A 12,251-nucleotide genomic window follows, 5' to 3' on the forward strand; every position below is an offset into this window, starting at 1 on the left:
TGCCAAGGAAAGTATAGGGGAAGACATTAGACCGAATTGTAATGTAAATATGAAGTGGGTGAAAAGATAACTTGCCGTGGGCAGGATCCAAACCTGCGACCTTCGAATGACGCGTTCGATGCTCTACCACTGAGCTACCACGACAGCTACCACGACATCCGCCGAACACGCTTCCTTGGCTAATGGCTAAATCGTACAAATTACTACACAGGGCATTTTAAAACAACTAACTTACAAAACCGTAACTGTTTTTAAAACACAGAATACGCTGTGAGAGCACTGTTAAAAGTGTGAAGGTTTTTATGTAAACCACGTGTAAACAACTTTTTTTTTTGGGGGGCTGCCATGACGACTCGCCATTGGCTCGCTGCAAGCTGAACGCAGCCGAGACAAGCTCTAGTCAACATCGTCCACTGGTGGGTTGCGCAATCTGAGGTACTTTATTGTGCGCGGCGCGCTTAAATATTGCCACGTTCCATTTCTCAAGTTTTCTTATCGCCCCAAAAAACTACACAATTCTCAGCGCAAAGTGCGCGTGCAGTTTTCGAGAAGCTTCCGGACTTTAGTAGATCATTTCGATAAGATCACGCCCACTCTGCGAACTGTACAGATTATTCTGGAACCTACGCCATCGCCAGCGATAACGCTAGAACATTCGATGGCAAGAGTATAAATGCCAACGCACTTCGCCGCTTGTCAGTAGTTGATCGATGGTCGACGCTCCGTTCGCCGCTATCAGTCCAAGACTGCTACTGTAATCGGACTTTCCGTTTACCGGTCACAGGTTCGCCCAAATAAACAGTTAAATTCCAACACAAAGTCTCCTGTCTTCGGCCACGTCACGACCCCGTGACAATATCGTCATTGAGTTTATCCTGCTGCTGAAGCTCTAAAAGTGTGTACTCTTCCCTTTCCAACTTCAAAATTTTCACCTGAAAAAACCGAATCCAGCATAAGGCCCGCAGTCTCGCGTTGTGGCTGTAATAAAGCGTTCGTGATTCATCCCAGCACATGTCTACAAAGTGCCCTCTTGCTTTTATCGTCTTTTTATTTGACCATGATTAGGTCATGGCCTCGCCCTTTGATCCGGGTGATCATGGGCGAAAAAAAAAACATGCTTGTGTCAAATAATCAAAAAAACCAATTTGGTTGTCGTATCGTAGGCCTGTTTTCCCTGTACACTTTTCACTTGCGAGGGTTAAGCGTGACCTCCTCCATGAAAGTATAGAAGAATGTGGTTTTAATCAGAGAATAATCACTATACGCAGATATAGACTAATCAGTAAAGCATTGCATCAGTGACTCGTAAAACTGTTTGACCACCAGGTTTATTTGTAGTTGTCATTTGCCATTGTCGACTTCTTTGACGCGATAGAAGCTGAAGTTGTACCGGCGTCATGGTTTGACGACGGTACATGCTGCTGGCCTTGCGCCAAACCTGATAGAAATGTCCAGCTTGCGAAAACTTTGACCAAGCCTTCGGCAGCGTGGGCGATATATCCGGCCAACGTGAAAGCAAGGGGCGGGAGCGAGCCAGTTGGTATTCTTGTCTAAAACAGCTGAAGCGCTAAAAAGTAACAATGGTCTAAGGAAACAACTAGGACAAGCGCTAACTTCCAACTAAAATTTTATTGCAAAGCAGCAAGAATATATACCTGTCACATAACATCCCAATGAAATCAATCAATGCACAAAGATAAAGAACAAAACTAAGCAGCAGTGAAATTACAAAGAAAAACCTTGTGCCGGTGAGTTCAAGCAATCTAGTTCTTTTTTCGTTCGTGCGACGAATGGCTTGCTGATGCAGCTTCGATTTGGTATTGCCGCGGCCTCAATGATGAGCCTTAATTACACTATCGTTAGAGTGATTAGCCAGCACAGTTGTTTTATCAAACACCGGCTTGCACTTGCATTCTGTGCAATGAGTCGCCAGGAAACCATCAGATTCCTTTTTTACTTACTGGTTATGTTAAAGTAATCGCACATTGAGGCATCTGCCTGACTGTCCGGCGTAACTTAGACTGCAGGTGCAGGGTACTTCATATACTGCCGCCTTCTTCACATAATGAACAAACTTATTTGAGTGCTTAATTTTACACTCGTTAGGAGAGTCTTCTTACAGAATTAGTTCTTGCACATTACTGCGACAACTTATTTGGCGCAGAAAATACCAGCGAGATCCCCGCCCTCTGACCAATATTTTTTAAATTGTGTGACATTTCATGCATATATGGGATCACAGCCACCTTCTTACTCACGGCTGCCTGAGAAACAGTGCACGTGGCACTGACTTTCGAATCTTTTCGCAGTTTTTCTGCTACGAATACCAGCAAGTGGCTAGGATACCCAGCTGCCCCCATATGGGCTATCTGCCCTCTGAAACTTTCCTGAATTGAACGATGCATGACATCGTGAGTGCGTTGTGCAAACAAACACGGACAACGCCGTGCTCGACCAGCTTGCTATATTCCGAGGCGAAAGGCAACAAAGGTTTTTTTAGAACTTGCCTCATAGCTCCAACATATATGGCCAGTTGAAAACGAAAGCCTCAGTTTCAAGAACCTCAGGGATCCATTTTCAGGTATCTCGTGCGTCAGAGTGGGTGGCGTTGGGCAATCTTTGAACAGCGTTAAATGCCTCTTGAAGGGACTGTTTCTCAGGCAGCCTTGAGTAAGAAAGTCGCTGTGATCCCATACATGCATGGAATTTCACACAACTTAAACAAAATTGGGCAGAGGGCGGGGGTCTCGGTGGTATTTTCTGTGCAGAATAAGTTGTTGCTGTTATGTGCAAAATAAGTTGTTGCTGTTATGTGCAAGGATTAATCCTGTAAGAAGACCTTCTAACGAGTCTAAAGTTAAGCACCTGAATAAGTTTGTTCAATGTGTGAAGAAGGCAGTATATGAAGTACCTTGCACCTGCGGTCTCAGTTACATCGGACAGTCAGGCAGATGCCTCAATGCGCGATTACCTGAACATAACCAGAAAGTAAAAAAGAAATCTGATGGTTTCCTGGCAACTCATTGCGCAGAATACAAGGGCAAGCCATTGTTTGATAAAACAACTGTGCTGGCTATTCACTCTAACGATAGTGTAATTAAGGCTCATCATTGAGGTGGCTGCAATAGCATATATCCGTCTTGAAATTTTTGCGCAAGCACACAGGGAAACAGAAAGAAAGACCAATGGGCGCAATCTAGCTACTGGTTTATTTTTTGAAAAACATTCACTTTATACTCCTCGGATCTGCGCTCTCTGGTCACAAAAAAAAAACAATTAGTGCACTGCACACATATCACAAATAACGATAACAAGTTCAATAATTAATAGATATGAGCGAAATTTTGTTTCTCTAGTAAGGCTACCTAAGGGTGGCTAACACACTTGTCTTTCTGCTTGTCTATAAGATAAGCCTCCATTATCTCTCTTGACGTTAGTTTCGATTCCTATATACCAAGGTAGTGTCGCAAAAACAATGAGAGCACGTGCTCTTATTGCAATGCATTGCCAAATGGGTGTTTGGACGACCTTTCAGACTTCACATATGCTCCCTTAGCCTCGTGTTAATGCACCTGCCAGTTTGCCCTATATATACACAAGCACACGACAAAGGTATCCAATACACCACATTGTGTGCACATTCAACAAACTTGAGTTTATGTAGTATGCTGCATTCCTTATGTATTGGTTACTCTGTTACAATTCTGGTTGAACAACGAACACACTCCTTCTATATCGTTTTGGCCGAAAACACCACCTTTAGATCATACTTTCCGGCCACCTTGTTTATGCTATGCGAAAGTGTGTTAGCCACCCTTCGGTAGCCTTACCAGAGAAAGAAATTTCGCTCATGTCTGTTAATCAAGGAACTTGTTATCGTTATTTCTGATACGTGCGCAGTGCATTTGTTTTTTTTTTTGTGTGTGACCAAAGAGTGCGGATCTGAGGAATACAAAGTGAATGTTCTTCGAAAAATAAACCAGTTGTTAGATTATGCCCATTTGTCTTTCTTTCTGTGTCCCTACGTGCTTGTGCAAAAATTTCAAGAAGAAAGAAGAACTAGATCACTTGAACTCACCGAGACATGATTTTTTTTGTAAATTCACTGCTGCTTAGTTTCACTTTTTTTCTTCATCTATGTATTGATTGATTTTATCTTTGGGCATTGATTGATTTGATTGTGATGTCTGTGTCAGGTATATATTCTTACTGCTTTGCAATAAAATTTTAGTTGGAAGTTAATGCTTGTCCTCGTTGTTTCTTTAGACCGTTGTTACCTTTTAGCACTTCAGGTCTTTGGGACATGAAAGTGAAAGGCCTTTGCTGTAAGTTAATGATTGATGATTGATTGATTGATTTGTGGAGTTTAACGTCCCGAAACCACCATATGATTATGAGAGACGTAGTGGAGGGCTCCGGAAATTTTGACCACCTGGGGTTCCTTAAAATGCACACAAATCTGAGCACACGGGCCTACAACCTTTCCCCCTCCATAGGAAATGCAGCCGCCGCAGCCGGGATTCGAACCCGCGTCCTGCGGGTCAGCAGCCGAGTACCTTAACCACTAGACCACCGCGGCGGGGTTTCGCTATAAGTTAAATTTTTACTATATTGACGGTGCATAAACACATGTGTGTTTGTCACACACGTGTGTTTGTGACCACATTTAAGCAGTGATGTGTCATTTTTTTTCCGCTTTAATCTCTCCAATATTGTGTTTACCTGCGTACACTGTCTGTAGTACGCATGTCGAAACGGCAGAGCGTTGCGCTCAGGGCTGCAGCTGAGCATATAGGCCACATCTAATCATGCCCGTAGTCCCAATGACGTGCATTCCTTGCATTTTCTTTGTTTGTCACTGCGGCTGCATTAAGTGTTTTGGACACCAAAAGCGGTCAGAAGCACTCTTGGTAGTACGTAGAACAGAACAGAGAATATTCTGCAAGAGATGTCTACGACAGGCTATGGGAATAATAACACTGCAAACAGAAAAGTTTTGCCGCATAGCTCAAATTATTCGGAAACTAACCCGGCCGATTCGGCGCTGTTTGATTTTCTGTGCTAGTACAGACAACACTTCTCACAGCCAAAAGAGCTGCATCCGCATCCCAAAAAAAGGCTCTTCATTGGGGGTTGCCCAAGCTTGCATGTGGCCTATATCAATCTTTGTGTTGTCTGTAGATGTGAACCATGCAGTGCAGAGCCGGACACTCTAGCGTTCTAAACCAACATGTTGCCCTCTATACGAGCTGCAAGCAGTGCTGTAGATGTAGCTGAAAGCTGAAGTGCAATTTAAGCAACTGTTATTCTCGGCCAGTTGTGCACTGCACTTGCATATAGAAAGGCCAGCAGTTACAGCAACTGAAAATGTACAAGGGTAGCTTGGGCTTGGTTATTTCTACTTAATCTTCAAACAGCGCCGTGTCTGGATTAATTACGAAAGTTTACTTTATAACTTATTGTTAAGCACCGAAGTTGCCTTGATGTTCAAATTGCACATTAATAGGAAAAAAACTGGGACAGGAAGGTTAGCCAGTTCTCAGACCGGCTGGCTACCCTGTAACAATAGATTAAACACTATGGTAAAAAAGACTACTAATTCCTGTATAATTTTGCATTGTGAATGTATAATGTAATTGTATAATGTATAATGCATTGTGAATGTATAATGAAACAGTGCTGTATTCATGCACACATAAATGTCTTCACATCAAACAGTATGAGTGCTTTTCACCCTTTAGAATATGCATTTATATATATGTCTGGTAACTATTACAACCATAGAACCTAATTTCTTCATCATTATGCTTTGCTGGTGCAATTCATTGGTTTCTAAACAGCATGTTCAGAATGTTTCGACTAAATACCCCATATGTGGTGACACTCATTATTGGAACTGCTGTCATTGCATTTGTAATGCTGTCGAGGTAATTTTTCAAAGTCCAGATTACACCCTGCAAGCGTGCTTCATACACTGCTCGTTAAACACCAAGTTTACGTTAGCTGTGTCAACAGTGGTGTTTATACACATGCATATGTTTGCAGGCTACCAGTGCCCTGACTGACTGACCACTGCCATCAATATGACAGATCCCCCAAGACCTTTGCTGAATTTGATGCAATAACTTTGACTAAAGGCAATCATATTGTGTTAACAGTCTCATTATTTTGTAGCATATGGTGCGATTGCATGCGCTTCTGTCCGCCTCAGTGGAACAGTGGCTAAGGTGCTCAACTGCTAACCCAAAGGTCACGCGTTCAATGCCGGCTGCGGCGGTCACATTTTGATGGAGGCGTAATTGTAGAGGTACGTGTACTGTGCAGTGTCAGTGCATGTTGAAGACCTCCACACGGTTATAATTTCTAGAGCCCTCTTTTACATTGTTTCTCATTAGTATTGTGGTTTTGGGACGTAAAACCCAATAGTATGCATATGTGCGTCGCTGCACCTAAAAATAAGTTTCATTTGATATATATGTGGCGAAACGGGTCGGCGCCGCTTCTGCGTCTGCGCGCCGCGGCGATGCCTCCAAACACGGGCGCCGGCGATAAGAACACTCTCGCCCGAAAGAAGCAAGAAAACTGTGTGTGTGCCCCGATTCAGGGGCAGTCGTTGTAGGACCTTCAGTGCGAAAACATTAAAGTTATGTTATTCCACATCTGGTGACCGAGAAAAGGAACGTACCGCACCGCCATGGCCGACGAGGAAACCCTTGCTGCCTTTCAACAACAACTGCAACAACAACTGCAAGCCCAGCAGAAAGTAATTCAGAACCAAGAGCAGCAGCTCCGGGAACAGCAGCAGCGCAATGAAAATGAAGCACTTTCTTCCGACGACCGTGCACCACCCCACTTGGGTCACGCCCCACAAAACTTCGCTCCAGCGGTCCCTGCCACCTCGGGTGCCTCCATTGCTGCGGCCGCCACCAACACGGACGTTTGTCGCGTCGCCGTCAAACTTCCCTTGTTTTGGGCAGAGGCGCCTGACATGTAGTTCGCTCAAGTCGAGGCGCAGTTTTCCACGGCACGCATCACCCAGGACCGGATGCGCTATGACTACATCGTCGTCCATCTAGACTCTCGCTATGCGGCTGAGGTTCGCGATATACTTGCGAATCCCCCGGCTGATGACCGTTACCTACACCTGAAGAGGGAACTGATCCGCTGGCTTTAACCTTCACAAGACGAGAAGGTGCGTCACCTACTCCAGCACGAAGAACTCGGTGACCGCAAGCCATCGGAGGTGCTGCGTTACATGGGTGACCTCTTGGGCAGCACCCCGGTCGACGACTCCCTTCTCCGTATCATCTGACTTCAGCGTCTACCCTCACATGCGCAGGCCATCCTCCGGGTGCAGCCGAATCTGCCGCTGGACCAGCTCTCGCTGATCATCGCTGATCAAGTCGTCGAGATTTCGTTGCCAGCATCGCCTCTCACCGTCGATGCCATTGACACCAGACAGTCTAGCAGCGAGCTCGCGCGCCATGTCGACGAAATCACCCGTCAGCTGGACTCAATTCAAATGTGCCTGGATCAAAGTCCGAAGCTGCGTCCACAAAAACGCTCCCAAAGCCAAGACAACAACCCCGCTTCATCGCACGGAAATGATAACGGCCCCTGCTACTACCATCGCCGCTTCGGGGACAAAGCCCGGAAATGTCAACCACCTTACTCAGCTGGACATCAGAGAGACTTCAACGGCAGCCCGTAGAGACGGCCGCGAGCTGCCAACTTAGAGGTCGTCGCATATTCGTCACTGACCAAGTCACAAAGTGGCGGTTCCTCGTCGACTGTGGCTCCGACATCTGTTGCTTTCCTCGAACCTTCTTGCGTGACAAGCGTCCTCGCACGTCCTTTGAGCTCAGCGCGGCGAACCATTCAACCATCAAGACCTACGGCTCGCTCGGCCTTAACATCGACTTCAAAAACCTGTGTTGAGAATTTCCATAGAATTTCGTCATCACCGGCATCGCAAAGCTGATCATCGGGTCCGACTTCTTGGCGTACTACAATCTTCTACCTGACTGCCGATATGGCCGACTTATCGGCGCTACAACAGGCCTCTCCACGCCGGGCCAACGTGCGACCACCCTACAGCCTAACATCAAGGCACTCACTATTGGGAACCAGTCGCCATACCATGACATCCTCGCAGAATTTCCCGACCTGACTCGACCTAGCGGGCGTCCGCGAGAGGTGCGCCACTCAACTGTGCACTACATTCGTACCACTCCCGGCCCCCCGGTCTCATGCCCCGCCCGTCGGCTTGCCCCGGACCGCCTAAGAATCGCACAGGCCGAATTCGAAGCCATGCTCCGCGAAGGTACTGCCCGCCGCTCGGAGGAACCTTACGCCTCACAGCTTCATATAGTGTACCAAAAAAGACCAATGGCTGGCGCCCATGCGGAGATTATCGCGCCCTCAACGCCCGCACCGTCCCCGACAGGTCTGTCATATACAGGACTTGGCACACCGTTTAGACGGCAGCACTATCTTCTCAGTGATGGACCTCGTAAGGGCCTACACACAAATTCCTGTAAACCCGGATGACGTCCCAAGGACCGAAATTATCACGCCTTTCGGTCTATTCGAATTCCCTTTCATAAGTTTTGGTCTCTGCAACGCGGGGCAAACCTTTCAACGTTTCATCGACGACGTCCGCGGCCTGGACTTCTGTTTCGTCTATCTAGACGACATCTTGATCTTCTCCCGCAACGAGACGGAACATCGCCAATACTTTCATTAACTGTTCCAGCGCCTCGACGTCACGTTTCTTGGCCATGAAATCTCTGCAGAAAGAACTAGACCCTTGCCTGACCGCATCCTGGCCCTGCAAAATTACGCGCTGCCTGCCACAGCGAAGGACCTCCGCCATTTCCTGGGCATGTTCAACTTTTACAGGCACTTCGTGCCTAAAGCGGCCACATATCAGGCCCCTCTCCATGATGCGTTGGCCGGCCAACGCGGCAACCATTCTGTCACTTGGCCCCAGCCTTAACGCAAGCGTTCGAAGACTGCAAAACTGCCCTCTGCAACGCTACGCTGCTCTTCCATCCCAAGCCAGAGACGCCTGTGGGTCTTTTCACAGACGCCTCTAGCACCGCCGTCGGAGCCTCTCTCATGCAGCGTGTGGGAAACAACTGGCGCCCCTTGGCGTTCTTCTCGAAGAAACTCTCTTCCCCGAAGCCGTCCCCGACTTCCGGCAGCATCAGCGATGCTATCTCGCTTCCTGCGAAGAAGACCTGGCCAGCCTGCTACAGAGTGCTCCTTGCCATCTACGAAGCAGTCCAACACTTTCGCCACATTCTCGAGGCACAGCACTGCACCATATACACCGACCATAAACATATCACTTGCGCCTTCTCCCAACGCAGCGAAAAACTTTCACCGGTACAGCAGAACCAGCTGTCCTTCATCACTCAATTCACCACAGATATCCGCCACATCAGCGGAAAGGAAAACGTGGTCGCCGACACACTCTCTCGCGTCTCGGCTGTCGAGCTACCAATCGTTACAACCAACTCCCTCGCCGAAGCTCAGAAAACGGACACCGAACTCCAGCAGCTCCTCGAGAATGGCTCTTCCCTTCAACTTCAAAAAGTTACCATCCCTGGGTCAACGGACGCTCTCTACTGTGACATATCAACAGGACGAGTGAGACCATACGTCCCTTCTTTGCATCGTCAAAGCTTCTTCAACCAGTTACACAACCTCAGTCATCCCGGCATCCAAGCTTTTACACGCCTCGTGACTGACTGGTACGCGTGGCCCTCAATGCAACGAGATTACCTCACTTGGGCTGCACATGCATTCAATGCTAGCATGCCAAAATCACCCCGCACGTCACGTCGCCACTCGGAGAATTCCCCCTCCCGGCGGAACGGTTCCAGCACGTCCACATCGACATCATTGGCCCCCTCCAACCAGCCGGCCCTTACCGCTATTGCCTCACCGCCATCGATCGTTACACTCGTTGGCCCAAGGTGTGGCCGCTCGAAAGGATCACCGCAGAAGACGTCACATCAGCCTTCTTCTCTGCCTGTTTTTCCAGTTTTGGCTCTCCTCGTCGAGTCGCCACCGATCAAGGAAGGCAATGCGAATCTCAACTCTTTAGGCTCCTCGGGCTCTTCACCGGGTTCGAGCATTCACGGACAATTAGCTACCACCCTTGAGCCAATGGGATGATTGAACGGCTTCACCGGCAGTTCAAGACATCCATCATGTGCCACCCTCCCTCAACCTGGCTCGAAGCTCTCCCCACTGTCGCTCTCGGTCTGCGCGCAACTTTCAAGCCAGGCATTCAAGCCACGCCCACGGAACTCGTCTACGGGGAGCCCCTTCGCCTACCTGGAGAACTCCTCTCCGCTTCGACCTCTGATGTAACCAGCTCGGACCCTGCAGACTCCGTCGCACAATGGGTCCACTGCGCCCCTCACTAGCGGCTCGCCACACCAAGCCGACCCTGCTCGTGTTTAAGGACCTGGCAACATGCTCGCATGCCTTCCTCCTAGATGACACCGTACGTGCACCTTTCCAGCCGCCTTACTCTGGACCTTACAAAGTCATCTGTCGCGACGACAAAACATTCACCCTGCAAATCAGTGGAAATAATGTACGCATTTCCATCGACCGCCTAAAGCCATCATACATCCTTTGCCAGGAGCCTACCAACCCCCGCACGCCTCCCGTAATTCGCCAACAGCCCGCAACGCCTAGGCTCGCACCCTACACTACCCCCTTTGGACGCCAGGTGCAGGTCCCCAAACGTCTTCAACCCTGACGGCTCCTACCTGCGTGGGGGAAGTGATGTGGCGAAACGGGTCGGCGCCGCTTTTGCGCCTGCGCATCGCGGCGATGCCTCCAAACATGGGCGCCGGCAATAAGAACACTCTCGCCCGAAAGAAGCAAGAAAACTGTGTGGGTGCCCCGATTCAAGGGCAGTCGTTGTACAACCTTCAGTGCGGAAACATTAAAGTTATGTTATCCCACATATATCAATGTTACTGTAGAACTGCTGTGGACAATCTATAGATATTGACTCTCGTCTAAATAGACATTCTATAAATATTGTATTAATATTGCCAAATATTACATGAATATTGTGTGTGGAACTGATGTGGACATTATATGAAAGATGAAAGTCCACTTTGTTCAAAATGAACATCCTCTAGATATTGTATTAATATTAAATTAACTTTTGTGGACCTCCATTGAAGATAAAAATATCATATAGTTGATATTTATTTGATGCCTACTGGACATTACATGGTTGGCTGGGATACGTCGTGGCTCGTACGTCCCGTATTTGTAGTAGTAGCCACCTCTCGTTTAGTCCTTAGAAGGTATGCTAGATGGCGGTACTTATATATAATGATTACATGATAAAAATATGTGAGATTGCGGCACGTGGAGTGTTCAGTAGATGGACGGACAGACAGACACACAGACGCTTCGCCCCACTCATGATCATTCACTTCGTGGATATGCTGTGGTTTTGTGTGTGTGTGTGTGTTGTCAGGGCGCCTCCTAAAAGCACTGTAATTCGTCAATTTTAGGCAAAAATAGTCAAGCCAGGATGATGATTTTTTCCTCTCAGTTTTTAGTCTTCCACTGGAAATCAGTTTCTGTGGTGCGAGTGAACAGTCGGAGTAAAAAAATAACTTCTGGGCTATACACGCCATCCCGCAAGCCGAAGAGATGTCGGGAGACACGGTCTCCCAGTGCCAAAGACGTCCGGAAGCTCAACAGAGCGCAGCGCTGTCGCCGTGCATTTGGAGACCTTTGACCATCAGATAAATTTCGGCCCAACGACCATCCTCAAAAGCGGGACGAACTGGGGTAAAAGGCTACTACTAGAGCGAACGGCCCGAGACATCAACCGTTCTGTCGCAACCCTTCCCCCAGTGTAAACACACGGACTACGCTCCGTTGCAAAACGAGAGAGAGAAAGAAGGGGGTCATTAACAGCCCCGAGAGTGCTTTGAAGACGCCGCTGCAAAGTAGCCCGAGTACCCCCTAAGGAAGGAACCAAGTCGCTTTCGAAACGTCAGGTTTACGCATGTTCCCGTACTTTTTGCTTGGAATCGTTTCCCAACGCGAAATACATTTTAGTTTGTTCTCTTGGCGAAGCATGGGAAAGCGCTGTGTGTGTAAATCTTATGCATGCACACCACATTTTGTCCGCCTCGTGTAGGTACCACGAGTCCACCGAATGGTCCCTCATCAGCTCTATGCTGCAAGACACTCAGTAC

At 47.9% G+C, this 12,251-nt stretch overlaps 1 protein-coding gene across 3 annotated transcripts in view; it reads right to left on the minus strand.

The window, feature by feature from the left end:
- The window catches only part of LOC119173590 (uncharacterized), a 294,126-nt gene that overhangs the window by 125,417 nt on the left and 156,458 nt on the right, over positions 1-12,251 (minus strand). The window lies entirely within an intron of this gene.

The sequence above is a fragment of the Rhipicephalus microplus genome, chromosome 5, assembly GCF_043290135.1.
Source record: "Rhipicephalus microplus isolate Deutch F79 chromosome 5, USDA_Rmic, whole genome shotgun sequence".
Lineage (NCBI taxonomy): Eukaryota > Metazoa > Arthropoda > Arachnida > Ixodida > Ixodidae > Rhipicephalus > Rhipicephalus microplus.